The sequence below is a fragment of the Triticum aestivum genome, chromosome 1A (genome assembly GCF_018294505.1).
Source record: "Triticum aestivum cultivar Chinese Spring chromosome 1A, IWGSC CS RefSeq v2.1, whole genome shotgun sequence".
In the NCBI taxonomy this organism is placed as follows: Eukaryota; Viridiplantae; Streptophyta; class Magnoliopsida; order Poales; family Poaceae; genus Triticum; species Triticum aestivum.
The window spans coordinates 16,634,260-16,653,778 of NC_057794.1; the positions used below are offsets into that span (position 1 = coordinate 16,634,260).

The 19,519-nt window shown below is 45.1% G+C and overlaps 1 pseudogene; it reads left to right on the plus strand.

The window, feature by feature from the left end:
• Positions 1-4,892: 4,892 nt before the first annotated feature.
• On the plus strand, positions 4,893-19,199 carry LOC123058771 (UDP-glucose 6-dehydrogenase 2-like; annotated as a pseudogene).
• The last annotated feature ends 320 nt before the right edge of the window (positions 19,200-19,519 follow it).

Below are 19,519 nucleotides of genomic sequence, written 5' to 3' on the forward strand. Positions count from 1 at the left end.
CTGAGGGCATGAACCATGATCAAGTTGAGTTCAGATTTCATTAGATTAGATGGATTATCATGCCTTGTGTCCTGATAGTTGGATATTTGAGTAGTATTGTCAACAGTAATAACTTTTACATGTTTGCATTGCTTCCAAGAGTAACAGCAGGTGCTTATGACACCTTTAGGAGATCTACTCATCTCTAATCATGCTACTCAAGGATAGGAACCGTAGGCATCTCTATATATTTTTCAGTGTCCTTTATTGGTGGTTCTATGATGTAGTCCAGATGAAACCAATTGCATGCATTGAGAAATAGAGTATTAAAACAGGACTTGATGTGGTTTTCCACTTAGCTATCTGAATTGAGAAAAAACATAGCTTTTGCAGTCTCTGAGGCAAAACTTGCTACTCCATATACAACTAATATTACTACTAGACAAGATACTACTCCATATACTACTAATACTACTACTGTATTTCGTTTCAAAGTTCAAAATGCTGGTACTGAGATTTTCATTTCCAATGAGTGATGTTTTTCCTAGCAGTAGAAAAAACATAGCAACTTCTCTGTTTTTATAAAGCTGTTCTTATATGGGTGAAACTTCACTTGTTTTTAGGCTAGTGCAGGGTGTTGCTTCTTCTGTATGGGCCAACTATGTCACAAATAAATTGTTCCTTCTTCTGTATTTGACAAGTAATGACTTTTAAACATGATGATCATCTTGCTAGTTTGCTGGGTTTTGTCTTCGACCATTGTGTCGTGATGAATTTGCAGGTACCCCGAGAGGCCCTTGAGTTTGCTGGAATGTCGATTAACTTCTGTTCTGGCAAATTCGGGTACTCCATATGTCCTATTTTTAGCAAAGGCCATGCCAAAATTTTCCGTGAATTTTAGCATGACTTTGCTAAAAATAGGACATATGGGGTACTTGCGACTAATGCATGCATCGGCGTCAACAAAACCTAAATGATGAAAGCTTAGGCTTTTAGGGTGCCTCGACGTCGACAAACCCTAAATGATAAAACCTTGGCTTTTAGGGTGCCTTGGCGTCGATAAGAACCTAAATGATGAAAGCTTAGGATTTTAGGGTGCCTCAGCGTCGACAAACCCTAAATGATAAAAGCTTAGCTTTTAGGATGCCTCGGTGTCGACATACCCTAAATGATGTAGTTTTGAATTATGAACGTAGGATATATCGTCATCATCATCGGACGACGAAAGTCTCCCGGTGGAGTGCGACTGGTGCCATGACAATCGAGGTCTGTGCGACATGCCTCACCTGGACGATGATCGGCGCTTCAGCATTAAGCTCGAGGAGACCTTCGAAGTTGAAACGGTACACAACGATGACAAGTGTTATTTTCATAATTAAGCATGACTTCAACTATTTCAACGTGTAATTTTCATCTTTTACAATTCGAGTATAGCTTATCCCATGCCATGCAAGACGCTATGTCTTGGAGAGGATGGATTTTAAAGACCATGAAATTTCTGAAACAAAGAAAATTCACCTAAGGACTCATCACGATGTGGACTTTGAAGTAAATCTATATAATTCTGAGAGCGTAACCCATTTTGGTTGCAAAAATTGGGAAGCATTTTGCAAGATGTATGGTTTTGATGAGGGTATGCTTATCACCATGGATCTTGGTAATCCTGACATCAACCAAGACAATATGGACATTTGGGTCCTTGTTGATCCGCCTCCAGTTCTACCACTATGTGAGTTTCTCAAACATAGTTATTAGCTAATTTATATTATTTATTTCAAAATAGTTGACAGCTTATTTCCATTGACAGCTTATTTTTATTGTTCAAAGAATGTGCGGGAGATGGTAGACAAAACCCACTACACCGATGGCTCCGAATTAACAACTTACAAGGAGAAAAATCATCTGGTCGGATTTTGTACTGACATTGAGAATTACACTATCCACAATCAAACTTCTCAACATTATGGTAAATACGTGCCACTAGTGCATGTGTTCAACTACGGTAACTACCATGGAGATACCCTGGTAAGATTTTTACTATTACGACATCCATGCATCTTTTGCATACTTCTAAAACTAGTACATAATTGCTAACTATGAATTTATTACTATGTTTTTCAACAGATAATCCCAGAGAATTGTGTGCCTCATATGATGTATCAGAAAGGTAGTGTTAATGTTTTGAACATACAGCCAGGTCATCCTACGAATCTCAACTGTCCATACGAGATTTCTAAAAGAAGTGGAGACATGAAAATCAAAGGATGGAAAAAATGTATGGACAGTCGTAAGGAGCTTCTTGGAAGCAAAAGGAAGCGAAGCGCAAGAATTGGAGACAGGATGTTCTCCATTCTCCATAATGGAGAGTCAGGGTCTATATTTTTTTATGCTATTTTAGCTTAAATAGGGTATTTAGGTCCTGCCTAATACTGATGATCATGTGCTAAGAACAATTAAGTAGGGTTGGTTCGATGACTATCAAGATGATGATCGTATGACTTGTTATGAATAACGAGTAGAAGTTGTATGATGATGAATAGTAGGACTTCTTAGGATTAGTATTACTTCCGACAAACTCGATACTCGCGGTCTCGAGACTTGTAATGTTTTATCTTTATTCGGTCTTTTGAATTCGGAGACTAATATGATGAATTGTATTCGGAGACTAATCTTCTATTGTATTCGATGAATCTGCTGTTGCTGTGTGCTACTGTCTATATTCAGTCAAATAATATATTTTGTAACCTGTGCAAAAATCAGAAAAGTAAAAAAACTAATATTCATACTAATGGCGCATCACTACAGAGTGCGCCATTAGTATGCCAAGTATACTAATGGCGCATCCATCCGGAGTGCGCCATTAGTGTGCCAAAGCACATGGTTAAATATGGCCCTGGGAGGCATACTAATGGCGCATGGTGTTATATACTAATGGCGCACTGGGTGGTGCGCCATTAGTATACCAGATACTAATGGTGCACCTGTGATGCGCCATTAGTAATAAATACTAGTGGCGTGATACTAATGGCGCACCAGTGATGCGCCATTAGTAGGCAAAACTGGTGCGCCATTAGTAGGCCTTTTCCTAGTAGTGCAAATGTCTCCTCATGAAACATCTTCATAAATTTCTTAATCATGAGGATCTTCCTTGGGTAAAGTTAATTTGGGATTCATACTACCCTGGAGGTGTGCTTAATAATCGACCTGTGGGCTCTTTCTGGTGGAGAAGTATTCTGAAACTGCTGCCTCAATTCAAATTGGTGGCTAAATGCAACCCTGGACAAGGAGACACCATTGTTTTTTGGCAAGATAACTGGGGGCATGGTGCACTTAAAGACAAATATCCAGAGCTATATTCTTTCACGCACAATGAAAATATGTCTACTCAGGCATTCTTTCAGTCTGCTCAGGACATGGTCAGCAATTTCCATACGCCCTTATCAGTCAAAGCTCATCAGCAGTTTCTAGAGTTAGAGATAGTGGTGCAACAGTCCATGAATACCTCTTTGCAAGATAAATGGATTTACCCTTGGGGCACAACTTACTCCTCCATCAAGATGTATAAAGAATTGATTGCTAGTGAGCTGGCTCCTCCCATATACAAGCAAATTTGGAAATGTGCTGCTATGCTCAGATACAAGATATTCTTCTAGCTTCTGCTTCATGACAGAGTGAACTCTAGAAATTTGCTTCAAAGAAAGTCTTTCTACCTTCCTTCCTATGAATGTGTTCTTTGTCATACTCATACCATGGAAACTTCAATGCATCTCTTTTGGGACTGTGATTTTGCCCTCAACTGCTGGAGCTCCATTCTTGGTCAACGATACAGAGGAATCTCAGTGTTGGATGAAGTCAGCTTATCCATTCAGGCTCTCTCCATCCCCATTGCTATGGAAGTTATCATAATGGGCTGCTGGAACATTTGGATGCAGCGTAATGGAGTGACTTTCAAGGCTATCCCGGCTTCCGTTCTCTCTTGGAGAGCATCCTTTCGGGCAGATCTGCTTTTGCTTAAGCATAGGATCAAGGACAAGTTTGCAGATAGACTTTCTAGTTGGATTGATCAGTTCTTAGCATAATTATCATGTTGCCTCAAGGTTTCACTAGGACTGGAGTTGGGTAGGGTGAGCCTTTGTTTTATTTGGGACTTCTGTTCATATTTTATTCTTTTAATATATTTACCGTAGAACGATTGTTCTATGATTTTCGGTTCAAAAAAAAACATAAGGATGGCAAATAAGCCATGAAAGCTTTTGATTTTTTAGAAAGCTATATTAAGAAGTGGGCATCCGAGAATTTAACCCTATGTTAGCTTATGCTAATGTGAGAGCATATGGCCGAAACTCTTCTTTTTCCTGGAATTGTGTCATTGTATGGTCAGAAGTTGAGCAATCACGCACAGATCACTATATTTGCTAAGTGAACCTATAAGTACATGTAGATACGCACATGCATCCATTGAAGCCCCAATCTGAAACGTAAGTCATTAGTATATTTTACACGTTAATCTGGGCATTTAGCTAGCTTCTATGTGCTATTTAATTGTGTAACGGAGGAGCCATACTAATCTATTCCTAATTTTTTTTAATAATAAAGCACGGATTGACTTCGTTGGTTCACCGTCACAATAAATACGTTTTTTCACGTGAATTTACGCTTTCAGTTTTTTCCACCTATATTATTTTCGACATATGAGGTGGTACTATTCATCCGAGGTAGTACTATATTATAAAGATAGATATAGATATATATTTTGGTAATCAACCTATACTTCATGAATAAATATCGTTCACGTGTTGCTTCTTTTATTTCGTCCGTTCATCTTGGTCTTTCCCGTACGTGTCTCTCAGTTCGACTCCTACTCTCTATCACTCGCCTCCTCTAATTTCTTCCATAAATATTGATTGAATCCCATGGACGTGGAGGTGGTGGCGGACATCTCTGAGGCGTGGATCGGCGGCTGGAACAACAACCACCGGCTCCATCTATGAGCCTGGCCTAGAAGACATCATTAAGCTGTGCCGCGGCCACAACCTATTCTTCAACACCGACGTTGGCGAGGTGGATATCGTGTTCTTCTTCGTCAACACCGACACGGAGAACCTCGGCCTCCGCGCCGGCAAGGCCGGTGATCTCGGAGAGCGCTCTGCACATGATCACCGACGTCTCCCTCTTCGATAGGATCCAGATCGGGAAGTCCACCGTGTCCATCAATACCCGCCGAGGCCATCGAGAAGATCCTCGCCCACAACGGCCGGTGCTTCCAGTACCAAATCCTGTCCAATTTGGCGTTCCTCGCTGAGGGCACCGCCGTGCGGGACCTATTCATGCCCGACCGCATCCTCGTCGGCAGCTGCGAGATGCCCGAGGGGCAGACCACCGTGAAGGTCCTTAACCAAGGACGTGTATGCGCATTGGGTCCCGTGGACTGCGTCATCACAATCAACCTCTGGTCGGCCGAGTTGTCCAAGCTCGCCGCCAACTCCTTCCTCGTGCAGCGCATCTCCTCCGTGGACGCCATCTCTGCAACGTCATCGAGGTGGCCTACTCCATTCACTAGTAGAAAACAGGGCTATGGTCCAGGCCGGCTCAGCCCATTAGTCCCGGTTCAGTGTAGAACCGGGATCAATGTGGGCATTGGTCCCGGTTCATGAGCCCAGGGGGCCGGCCAGGCCACGTGGGCCATTGGTCCCGGTTCATCTGGACCTTTTGGTCCCGGTTCGTGGGACGAACCGGGACCAATGGGCCTCGCTCCTGGCCCACCACCATTGGTCCCGGTTGGTGGCTTGAACCGGGACCAAAGGCTCCCCTTTAGTCCCGGTTCATGCCACCAACCGGGACCAATGAGGTGCCTATATATACCCCCTCGCGCAAGAGCAGAGCACAGTGCTCTGTTTTTTCTGGCCGAGGGGGAGAGGGCTTTGTGGTGCTCTAGCTCACCTCCTATGCACATGAGGTGTTCGATGGAATGCCCGAGCCACACTACTTAAGCTTTCTCCTCTCGAAGCTCGACCTTCAAGCTCCATTTTCCTCGAGATTTGTCTAGATTTAGCGGTCCGTCACGCCCCGTCCCCGTCTTCACCGCCATCGATCACCCGCGCCGATCTCATCACCGACACCACCGTGGTGAGCCTCTTGTTCTTATCTTCTTTCTGAAAGGAAAAATATTCTTACTTGTATGTTTAGATAGATACTTGTATCATTTTCTTACATTTATTATTGCATCTTATATAGTGCGATGGTTTTGGTATCCGCCCCCGTCGGCCCTCGTCCTGTCTATGATTCGGATTTGGTATGTATATTATCTTTATAACTATTGGTTCATTTATTGTTTATGAAAATTATGCCGACCAACGTGACATAGATTTTATTTATCTAGGATGTATGTGAATCGGAAATGCCAACCGACCCTATTGTCGAGAGGTTAAATTTAGTTGAAGAAGAAAACAATTTGTTGAAGGAAAAAATAAAAAAATTGAGGAGGAGAAGATGATATTGGAGTTGCATGTTGCGGATGTCGTCGATGATCACAAGATCAAGATGGATGCAATGCGCTTGAAGATTAGAAAGATTAGAAAATATGCCATTCATACCGAGGCTTGGTATCATTATGCCGTTGGATCAATTGTTACCTTGGTTGCGATTATGATCGCATTTGTTTTCGCATTGAAATGTTTTACATAGTTTCAATGTATGGTTTAATTAATTAGATGCTCTGGAGAGCTATATGTTGTTAGATGAGAACTATGTATGCACTTTGGTTTTAATGTGATGATGAACTTCTATTAATTTGGACACTTAATTATATATAATGCACGCAGATGAACCGGCAATGGATGTACGGTGACAGACACACCCGCGAGTACATTAAGGGCGTGCATGAGTTTCTCGATGCGGCTGAGGCAAACAAGCAGAATGGTTTTATGTGTTGTCCATGCACTGAATGTGGGAATACGAGGTCTTACTCTAACCGGAAAATCCTTCACTCCCACCTGCTTTACAAGGGTTTCATGCCACACTATAATGTTTGGACGAGGCACGGAGAAATAGGGGTTATGATGGAAGACGGCGAAGAAGAAGAGTACGATGACAACTATGTGCCCCCTGAATACGGTGATGCTGCAACGGGGGAGCTGGTGAAGATCAAGAGGAACCAGACGATGTGCCCAATGATGCTGCCACGGGTGAAGCTGCTGAAGATCAAGAGGAACCAGACGATGTGCCCGATGATGATGATCTCCGCCGGGTCATTGTCGATGCAAGGACGCAATGCATTAGTCAAAAGGAGAAGCTGAAGTTCGATCGCATGTTAGAGGATCACAAAAAAGGGTTATACCCCAATTGCGAAGATGGCAACACAAAGCTCGGTACCGTACTGGAATTGCTGCAGTGGAAGGCAGAGAATGCTGTGGCTGACAAAGGATTTGAGAAGCTACTGAAAATATTGAAGAAGAAGCTTCCAAAGGATAACGAATTGCCCGACAGTACATACGCAGCAAAGAAGGTCGTATGCCCTCTAGGATTGGAGGTGGAGAAGATACATGCATGCCCTAATGACTGCATCCTCTACCGCGGTGCATACAAGGATCTGAACGCATGCCCGGTATGCGGTGCGTTGCGGTATAAGATCAGACGAGATGACCCTGGTGATGTTGACGGCGAGCCCCTCAGGAAGAGGGTTCCTGCGAAGGTGATGTGGTATGCTCCTATAATACCACGGTTGAAACGTCTGTTCAGAAACGAAGAGCATGCCAAGTTGATGCGATGGCACAGTGAGAACCGAAAGAAAGATGGGAAGTTGAGAGCACCCGCTGACGGGTCGCAGTGGAGAAAAATCGAGAGAAAGTACTGGGATGAGTTTGCAAAGGACCCAAGGAATGTATGGTTTGCTTTAAGCGCGGATGGCATTAATCCTTTCGGGGAGCAGAGCAGCAATCACAGCACCTGGCCCGTGACTCTATGTATGTATAACCTTCCTCCTTGGATGTGCATGAAGCGGAAGTTCATTATGATGCCAGTTCTCATCCAAGGCCCTAAGCAACCCGGCAACGAAATTGATGTGTACCTAAGGCCATTAGTTGAAGAACTTTTACAGCTGTGGAATGGAAACGGTGTACGTACGTGGGATGAGCACAGACAGGAGGAATTTAACCTTAAGGCGTTGCTGTTCGTGACCATCAACGATTGGCCCGCTCTCAGTAACCTTTCAGGACAGACAAACAAAGGATACCACGCATGCACGCACTGTTTAGATGACACTGAAAGTATATACCTGGACAAATGCAGGAAGAATGTGTACCTGGGCCATCGTCGATTTCTTCCGACCAACCATCAATGTCGAAAGAAAGGCAAGCATTTCAAAGGCGAGGCAGATCACCGGAAGAAGCCCGCCATGCGCACCGGTGATCACGTGCTTGCTATGGTCAATGATTTACACTACGTAATCTTTGGAAAGGGTCCCGGTGGACTAGCTGTTCCGAATGACGCTGAGGGACACGCACCCATGTGGAAGAAGAAATCTATATTTTGGGACCTACCCTACTGGAAAGACCTAGAGGTCCGCTCCTCAATCGACGTGATGCACGTGACGAAGAACCTTTGCGTGAACCTGCTAGGCTTCTTGGGCGTGTATGGGAAGACAAAAGATACACCTGAGGCACGAGAGGACCTGCAACGTTTGCACGAAAAAGACGGCATGCCTCCGAAGCAGTATAAAGGTCCTGCCAGCTACGCTCTTACGAAAGAAGAGAAAGAAATCTTCTTTGAATGCCTGCTCAGTATGAAGGTCACGACTGGCTTCTCGTCGAATATAAAGGGAATAATAAATATGCCAGAGAAAAAGTTTCAGAACCTAAAGTCTCATGACTGCCACGTGATTATGACGCAACTGCTTTCGGTTGCATTGAGGGGGCTTCTACCGGAAAACGTCCGATTAGCCATTGTGAAGCTATGTGCATTCCTCAATGCAATCTCTCAGAAGGTGATCGATCCAGAAATCGTACCAAGGCTAAGGAGTGATGTGGCGCAATGTCTTGTCAGTTTCGAGCTGGTGTTCCCACCATCCTTCTTCAATATCATGACGCACGTCCTAGTTCATCTAGTCGACGAGATTGTCATCCTGGGGCCCGTATTTCTACACAATATGTTCCCCTTTGAGAGGTTCATGGGAGTCCTAAAGAAATATGTCCGTAACCGCGCTAGGCCAGAAGGAAGCATCTCCATGGGCCATCAAACAGAGGATGTTATCGGGTTTTGTGTTGACTTCATTCCTGGCCTTAACAAGATAGGTCTCCCTAAATCGCGGTATGAGGGGAGACTGACTGGAAAAGGCACTCTTGGAAGAGACTCAATAATATGCAGGGACGGATATTCTTGGTCTCAAGCACACTACACAGTTCTACAGAACTCTACCTTGGTGACCCCGTATGTCGATGAACACAAGAACAGTCTGCGCTCCAAACACCCGGAGCAGTGCGACGACTGGATTACATGTGAACACATCAGGACTTTCAGCAGTTGGTTGGAAACACGTCTCAGAGGTGACAACACTGTTTGTGATGAGTTGTACTTGTTGTCCAGGGGACCATCTTTGACTGTATTGACTTACAAAGGATACGAGATAAATGGGAATACATTTTACACGATCGCCCAAGATCAAAAGAGCACCAACCAAAACAGCGGTGTCCGCTTTGATGCAGCAACCGAGAGCGGAAAGGACACATATTATGGTTACATAGTGGACATATGGGAACTTGACTACGGACCTGATTTTAAGGTCCCTTTGTTTAAGTGCAAATGGGTCAATCTGTTAGGCGGCGGGGTACAGGTAGACCCACAGTACGGAATGACAACAGTGGATCTGAAAAATCTTGGGTACACTGACGAACCGTTCGTCCTAGCCAATGATGTGGCACAGGTTATCTATGTGAAGGACATGTCTACCAAACCGAGAAAAAGAAAAGATAAGGAAGCGAATACATCATACGATGAGCCAAAGCGCCACATAGTTCTTTCAGGAAAAAGGGACATCCTGGGAGTGGACGGCAAGACAGACATGTCTGAAGATTATGAAAAGTTTCATGAAATTCCTCCCTTCAATGTCAAGGCTGACCCAAGCATCCTGATAAACAATGAAGATTATCCATGGTTACGGCGCAATAAGCAAATGACACAAGCGAAGAAAAAGTGAAGACTTTCTCCCGCAACTATTATGATGATACCATGCCAAATTTGTAACAGACGAACATGCTACCATTGTCCGTTTTGTACATGCACATGCTATGTGGGTGAAATTATGATACCATCCCAACTTTCAACTTTTTCAGAGTTCATTTGAAATGCTTTCATGTCTTATGGTTTGAAACTTTGATACTTCGAAAGTGATTGTCCATTTTGTACACGAAGTGCATCAAGTTTTTGTCGTAACCCTCTCTACTTTTTGGAACATGCTATGTGGGTGAAATGATGATACCATGCCAACTTTCAACCTTTTCAGAGTTCATTTTGAAATGCTTTCCAATTTCAGAGTCATTTAGCTCAAAGAATGAATTAATAGCAAACAGAATAAACTACAAAACTTTTATGAAAATAAAAACAATCAATTAAAATATTATGTTATGATCAACTAAAATAAAACTATAATATTCTTCAATAGCAAAAAGAATATAATTTTTGTGACCTAAAATCAAACTATAAGTATTTAATTGTAAGTATAAATAAAAAATAAATAGCAAAGAAGAAAAAATTTCTAATTTTATAGTAAAGTTATTCATAAACTAGTGATTCACACAAATTTTTAAAAATTCAAATTTAAACTATTTAAAATTTAAAACTAATGGCACTAACAGAAAGTTTATAATTTTTGTGACCTAAAAGCAAAAAGAAATCACTAAAAAACTGTAAGTATTTAGTTTAAGTAGAAATAAAAAATAAATAGAAAAAAATTCTATTTTTATAGTAAAGTTATTCATAAACTAGTGATTCACACAAATTTTTAAAAATTCAAATTTAAACTATTTAAAATTTAAAACTAATGGCACTAACAGAAAGTTTATAATTTTTGTGACCTAAAAGCAAAAAGAAATCACTAAAAAACTGTAAGTATTTAGTTGTAAGTAGAAATAAAAAAATAAAAAACCAAAAAATATAGAAATAAAAAAGAAAAAACCAAAAAAATGCCTCCTACTGGGCCTCCACGGCCTGAATACGACTAGAAACCCTACATGGGCCAGGATTCAGGCCCGCAGAAGGCCCAATAGGCCCACAGGCAGTAGCAAGTTTAGGCCCGAAAGCCTGCATTAGAGAGGAGCTCGAATGGGTAGGCACACCAGCGCTTATAAACCAGTGCCGGCGCTCTTCAGCTAGCGATGTGGGACTAAACTTTTGGGCTCGGGGCAGCAAAGGCCATTGGTCCCGGTTGGTGGCACCAACCGGGACTAAAGGGGGCATTGGTCCCGGTTCGTGGCACCAACCGTGACCAATGCCCCCCTTTAGTCCCGGTTGGTGGCACCAACCGGGACCAAAGGCCGCCGCTTCCCGCCCTTTGGGCTACTGAAAATTGGCCTTTGGTCCCGGTTCGTGGCACCAACCGGGAACAAAGAGGGGCATTGGTCACGGTTCGTGCCACGAACCGGGACCATTGCTCTAGGTATATAAGGTAGCACTTGTGAAATTTTGGCCAACCGCTCCCATTCGTCCCCAGGCCGTTCATCGTCGTCGTCGCCGCCCCGAGCCCGTGTCGCCCCGCGCCGACGCCCCGCGCCCCCCGCGCGCCGCCCCGAGCCCGTCGTCGCCCCGCGCCGCCCTTCCCTGACCCCGTCGCCGTCGCCGTCGCCCCGCGCCCGCCGCCGTCGCCGCCCGCCCCGTCCCCGAGCCCGTCGTCGAGCCCGTCGTCGCCCCGCCCCGTCCCCGAGCCCGCCCCGCCCCGTCCCCGAGCCCGCCCCGCCCCGTCCCCGAGCCCGCCCCGTCCCCGCGCCGTCGCCCCGCCCCGTCCCCGCGCCGTTGCCCCGCCCCGTCCGGAGCCCGTCGTCGCCCGCCCCGTCCCCGAGCCCGCCGCACGCCGCCCCTTCCCTGACTCCGTCGCCGTCGCCGCGCGCGCCGCCCCTTCCCCAACCCCGTCGCCGTCGCCCTGACCACACGCCGCCACTTTCGGTCCGGCCGCCGGCGCCCTTTTTATCACTGATTTTAGGTTGATGATATGATGATGTTGATGATATGATGATGTTTTTTTCTGTTGATGATATGATGATGTTTTTTTTCTGTTGATGATATGATGATGTTTTTTTCATATATGCATTTTTTCATATATGTACTAATTTTTTTAAGTTGTTAGTAGATATCGATTTTAGGTTAGTGCATTTTATCACTGATTTTAGGTTAGTTGATCAATTTAGTGCATTTTATGTTTGTTGCATTTTAGGTTGGTGCATTTTATGTTAGTGGAGAGGAAGAAGGAGAAGACGAGGAGAGGAAGAAAAGGAAGAGGAGAAGAAGAAAGGAATAGAGGAGAAGAAGAAAAAATAGAATTTTTTTTCTATTTTTTCTTCTTCTCCTCTATTCCTTTCTTCTTCTCCTATTTTTTTCTTCTTTTTTTTCTTCGATCTTCTCCCCCTCCCGATAGGAAAGTTTTATATAGAAAGTTACAATTTTAGAAGAGTTTTATATATGCAAAAGTTACAATTTTAGAAAAAGAAGGATAGGAAAGAAGAAAATAAGAAGAGGAAAGAAAGAAGAAGAGAGAGGAAAAGAAGAGGAGAAATAAATAAGAAGAAGAAAAAAGAAGAAAAGAAGAGGAGAAGAAGAAAGGAATAGAGGAGAAGAAGAGAAAATAGAATATATATTCTATTTTCTCTTTTCTCCTCTATTCCTTTCTTCTTCTCCTCTTTTTTTTCTTCTTTTTTTTCTTCGACACGTGGGGGGGGGGGTCGAGAACGCCGGACATTCATGAGAGAGGCGAGGAAGAAGGGGAAGAAGAGGGAGAAGAAGAGGAGAGGAAGAAGAGGAAGTCTTCTCCTCTATTCTTTCTTCTCTTCTTTTTTCTTCTTCTTCTTCCTCTTTATTTTATCGGGAACGAGGGTCGTCGAGAGGTCGAGGAGCGTAGAGGAGAAACCCTAAATAGAAAGTATCGTCGGTGTGAGATACATGTACCGTCGGTGTCGGACACTACACCCACATCCCACAAGTGGAGCGGGCTTCGACGCCCACGTCACTTGTGGGACGTGGATGTAGTGTCCGACACCGAAGGCCACATGTATCTCACACCCATGATACTTGCTAGCTATTTAGGGTTTCCTCTACCGAAAAGAAGAGGAGAAATAAATAAGAAGAAGAAAAAAGAAGAAAAAGAAGAGGAGAAGAAGAAAGGAATAGTGGAGAAAAGAGAAAATAGAATATATTCTATTTTCTCTTTTCTCCACTATTCCTTTCTTCTTCTCCTCTTTTTTTCTTTCTTCTTCTTCTTCTTCTTCTTCTTCTTCTTCTTCTTCTTCTTCTTCTTCTTCTTCTTCTTCTTCTTCTTCTTCTTCTTCTTCTTCTTCCTCTTCTTATTATTCTTATTAGCCGGAAGTAGAGAGAGGTTTCCTAGTGTCAAAGTATTGAAGAAATCCATGCCTTCATCATTAGCCGGAAGTAACCAGGGCATGTTGGTACGAAGTTCTGCAAAGTTGTTCTGGAATGGAGTCCCGGATAGAATAATCCGCCTTTTGGTACGAATTCAGCAAAGGCCTTCCAAATAGCGATATTCGGAAGGCTCTTGCTGAACTTTGTACCAAAAAGCGAATTATCCTATCTGGGACTCCGTTCCAGAACAACTTTGAAGAGCTTCGTACCATCATGCACATGTTACTTTCGCCTAATGATGAAGACATGGTTTTGTTGAATCCCTTGACACTAGGCAACCTCCCGACCCCTCGGCGATCCTATCGAACATGAGAGGAAGAAGAGGATAAAAAAAGAAGAGGAAGAAGAAAAAAAGAGGAGAAGAAAGAATAGAGGAGATCTTCTCCTCTATTCTTTCTTCTCCTCTTATTTTTCTTCTTCTTCCTCTTTTTTTATCGGGAACGAGGGTCGTCGAGGGACATAGATGTAGTGTCGTCGTTGTCGATATATACCCCCTCCCGATAGCTTACTATGATTAGGTAGCTAGTTCTACGTTTGGCACTAATATATCCATCTGTCATGTTTGAATAATAATTGCCATGTTGTAAATATTTGTAGAAACTATGGACACCGCCCTAGACGAAGCAACAAAAGAAGCGTTGTTGAGGGACATAATCGCAGAAGGAAGTGATGCCATCTCGTTGTTTCTCAACGAAACCGATGGTCTGGAAGGAGAGGGTGAACAAGCTGGCTACGGTGACCTAATGCCGGTGCAAGAAGAAGAACATGAGGACGGCTCCGGTGACCCAATGCCGGTGCAAGAAGGAGACCGTGATGACGGCTCCGGTGACCGAACCGAGTCCGGCCAGGTATATATATTAGTTAAGCCTATGCTGACTAGCTGATTGATGCATTCATTGTTTTGGTATGTACACATATTAATTAAGTCTTTGTTCTTTTTTCTAGCCCTCCGAATCGAGCACAACTTCGGTAAAGAGACGAGGCCCGAAGAAAAAGTTGAGCTCGGATGAAAAGTTTGAGATCATAGCAATCGCGCCCGACGGCCAACCTATTGAACCCCTCCGGACAAAGAGCGCATTTGTTGCTCAGTGCGGGGTTCTGGTTAGGGACAAGATCCCGATAAGCATCCAGCAATGGTTTAAGCCGGCTACAGAAGACCCTGAGGTGTCTTATGTCAATGATATGCAGAAAAATGATCTTTGGACTGAGCTGAAGTCAAATTTCACCCTACCGCCTGAGGATAATCCAGAGAACCCAGTTAAAGAGAAATTAATCAAGTCTTTTGCTCTGAAGAGGATGGCAGAACTATTCAGGAGGTGGAAGAAAGAGCTGAATAAGTTTGTCGAAAATAATGAGACACCAGAATTCAAGGGCAGATATGAGAAGATCAGAGATCACTGGCCCGCATTTGTGGCCCACAAGACATCAGAAAAGAGTAAGAAGATGTCGGCGACAAACAAGCAAAATGCTGCGAAGAAGAAGCTTCACCATCGCACGGGGTCAGGTGGCTACCTCGTAGCCCGGCCTAAGTGGTCCAAGACTGAGAATGATCTGGTTCATAAAGGGATCGAACCAGAGACAATTAACTGGCCAGACCGTTGCCGGACTTGGTTCTTCGGGGCTGGCGGAACACTGGACCCTGTAACAGGGAAGTGCATTTGGACGAACGATCAAATGGACATACCAGTCAGTAAGCTTAAGCAGTATATCGAAGCAGCGCAGGAAGGGACGTTCTTTCCAGACAGAGAGAACGACGAGCTCACAATGGCCCTCGGGAATCCTGAGCACCCTGGACGGACACGAGGCACGCCAGGCTCCATTCCGTGGAAGGTTGGGTTTCCGGACGCAGGCGGTTACAAATCCCATGAGAGGAGGAAAAAAGTGCAGCAGACCCAAATACAGGCGCTGCAAGCAAGGGTAGACGCGATAGAGGAACGAGAAGCAAATCGCAGCAAACGTACTGCCGAAGCCTCCCCCGAAGCTACCCCGCCATCTCAGCGCAGAAGCAGCGTGGCTTCCACCGAGCTGCTTCAGCTGGAGCATGCCTTGACGGCTCCTGCCAGCTATCCCGTGGATGCTATAACGGAGTCTCAAAATTGCCACCTTATGACGCAATGGATGAATTTGAAGGTCAAGGCGGCTGTTGGCTCTGTTTATCCTACTGAACCCGGCGCAACTTTTCACTGCCGGCCGATTCCAGAAGGATATGCTAGGGTGATGGTGGATGAGATAACGGAGGGATTTGAGGACCTCCAGCTTGACCACCCTACCGGTGAAGGGGAGACTCGGCTGGGGTCTGCTCTGAAGACTCCATGCCTATGGCGGAAGGAGCTCATCAACCTTCCGAACTGGACGCCACCGCCTCCTCCTCCTCCTCCGGCGAGTCAGGGCACTCCGCCTCCACCGCCTCCTCCTCCGGCGAGTGACGATCAGGGCCCTCGGCCGGCTCCTTCTCCGGCGCGTGGCGGCACTCCGCCTCCTTCTCCGCCTGCGCCGACGCGCCCGAGCAGCCAGCCTCCTCCTTCTCCGCCTCGTCAGCAAGGGCGGAAGAGACCTGCCGCCGCTCCAGCTGCTCCGGCGCGTCGTAGTCCTTCTCCTCCGCCGCTTAAGCAAGTAAAGAAGACAACCGCTCCGTCTGCTCGGTCGGCGTCTAGCAGTACAACCAGAGGCGGGAGGACATACAGATTCGGTCCTTCTCTGAAGACTCCAGAGAAGTTACCATATGAGAGGACCCTGGAGGAGAACGCCGAGATCGCGCGAGAAGAAGTGAGGAACTTCTTTGAAGGGGTGAAAGCAAAGAAACATCCACCTCCGGAGGAGAAGGTAGATCGGGTGAAAGTGAAGCGCACTCTGGCTGCCCTGACAAAACCACCGAAGTCTGATCCGCCGAAAGGAAACTATGACCGCATTATTGGAAAGGAATTTGCCGAAGCGGAGCGGTCGGGAAGTACTGTCAGTGATCAAAGGCTGAAAGAACGACGAGCTGGGAAACAAATTGCCCAGCTCGGCGAACAAGCGAAGCAATCGTGCCCCCCGCTCAAGGTGCCTAGCCACAACGTCGATAATGATCCGAGGATGGTGCCCGGTTATAGCAATCTTGCAGATTACCTGCCCGACGAAGTACATTATGAACCCATGGAGGTGCAAATACAAAGATACGAGTACGGGAAGCCTCTCGTCAAAGATGAAAGATCTCTATCAACGATGATGCGAAGATTGCATGATTGGTACTTGAAAATCTGCAGAGACTCTGGGGGGAGGAGTACTTTGTATGTGAAAGTTAAAAAGGAGCATGACCTCGTTGGAATTGATCTGTTGCCTGTTCCATTTGAGGAGTTCTATCAGTTTTTCAATCAATTGGCCCTCGATAAAACAACGGTCGCCTGCTACTGTCTGTAAGTAGTACTACTTCTGTCATTAAGTTTCTCTATATAGCTTAGCTCTTTCATTGCATGTATTTATAATCATCCTCACTATATTATGCAGATTGAAGATCGCCGAATTGAAGAAAAGACAAGTCGGTGATATTGGGTTCATTAACACATATCTCATAGATGCAACTCAGGTTAAACTTCATGCCGCAGCTACCGAGGCCAACTTGCTACGATCGTTCGTAATAAATCAAAACAAAGATATAATACTCTTTCCTTACAACTTCAGGTGAGTGTTACTGTCTTGTGCGTATTCGGTTTCCCTTATATATTAGTCAAGGTTATAGTAATGTAATTCATGAGTTATGCATGTGTGTGCAGTTTCCACTATATTCTCCTAGAGATTAAGCTTGAGCAGGGAGTAGTAACCGTCTTGGACTCTAAACGAAAAGATCCCAAGGAGTATGCGGACATGACTGAAATCCTCAAGAAGTAAGTTAAATCGATCATTATCCACCATATCAGCAACTTTGTTCATTTCCTGATATCAAGTAATTGTTTTCTTTGTCCGGCAGGGTTTGGAGAAAATTCACCAAAACAGTTCCGGGACTGCCGAAGGAGCTGGAATTTAGACACCCGAAAGTAAGTACTATAGTAGCATGTTCCGCGCATCTCCTAGTGATTCAAGCGCTAGTTTCATCAATACCATTTAGCATTCTTGCTTATCAGTTTGATTGACCTCTATTTCTTGTAAAGTGGTTGTGGCAGGAACAAGGGAATGATTTCTGTGGATACTACATCTGCGAGTCCATCCGCCACACAACCTGTGAGCGGGGCGGGTACTCTAACGAACAATATGAAGTACGTAAATAACAACATTCACAATTTTATTTTATTACCATCATTTGTGTTGAGTTTCATTCATTTATATATATATATATATATATGTATTGACCCCCTTCTTCAAATTAGATGTTTCGGAAGCGGGATGAACTCCTAGCACCAGCTCGCATGCGAGCAATTCAAGAGGAATTGGCGGCATTCTTTCTTGACCACGTGATCCCTGAAGACGGAGAATTCTATGTGGACCCTGAGTCCGTATGATTATATTTGTAAGAGATAATTATTGTATATATGTAGCCGGTAGTGTCAGATAGATATACGAGAACTTGTTGTTCGACCAATCTCTCGGAGAAGGAGAGGTGGTCGATATCACTTCTCTCTGTATATATGCATATATGTTCATGACGATCTTCTGTTTTCTTCGTTTGCTTACTAGCTAGCTAGCGTGTCTAGTCCTTTCTATATACGTATGTATAGTACGTAGCGTCGACCAAGCACGGACATAACAGAGGACACTTCTCTCTATTAATTATAACTAGCTAACACAATATATGAGACACCTAAATTAACCCCCCAAAACCCCCAACCCCCCCCCCCCTTTAAAAAAAAACAAAAACCCCAACCACAGAAGTGCTGACGCGTGGATGCTTATTGGTCCCGGTTGGTGCCACCAACCGGGACCAAAGGGTCTCCTGACTGGGCTCTGCGCACTGCCCACGTGGAGGGCCTTTAGTCCCGGTTCTGGATTGAACCGGGACTAAAGGGGGGAGGTATTAGTACCGACACTTTAGTCCCAGTTCCGGAACCGGGACTAAAGGCCCTTACGAACCGGGACTATAGGCCCTTTTTCTACCAGTGATTAGCAAGGACTCGCACATCGGCCCGCGCTTCCTCTCTGCTAGCGTCGGCTTAGGGGGCTCGTGCTTCCCACCGGCCATCGACGTGTGCCGGGGTCTGCTCGAAAATGAGGCCGTAGTTAGCATCTACGACCCGCAGGTGACCTAGGAGCAGGTGTGGCGCGACCTCGCCATTTACAAGTTTGACTGGGACCACCCGCACCACCTGCAGCCGGTGGGCGAGCCCGCCGGGCAGCCCGTTGCCGTCGCGTCGGACGCGTACGAGGCCGCCCGCGTCACGCACGCAGTCTGCATCCTGACCGAGTGGGAGGAGTTGAGGAGCCTCGGCTACAGGCGTGTGCATGATGTCATGCAGAAGCCGGCTTATGTCTTCGACGGCCACAGCATCGTTGACGCGGAGAAGCTCCAAGACATCAGATTCATCTTCTACGCCATTGGCAAGCTGCTTGACCAGTGACTCAAGGACATGCCAACCGTTGCCTGTGAGGCGATGCACAAGTGTTGGCCGCGCGTCCGTGATCGTTCTTCTTAATTAATCACAACACAAAGCATTGTTAAATTTTAAGAGAATTCATATACTCTGTATTATAAAAACCAAAAATTTCACATATATGAGGACTTGATCTGTAGAACATTTCCGTTTTCCCCCTGAAGCAGACAACAGAATATCCAAAGGAGTACGGAGGAGAGGCCTAAGCAAAAGCAAAGGGCAGCGGACCAACGAGGTAGCATACTTGCACTAATATGTTTCATGCTAGCTTAGTGCTTTCTTATTATAATTATTTAAATTTTATATTTAACAGATATGATTCATGGGAGAGCACCTAATTTTGCTTCGCATTTTCTGCTGGA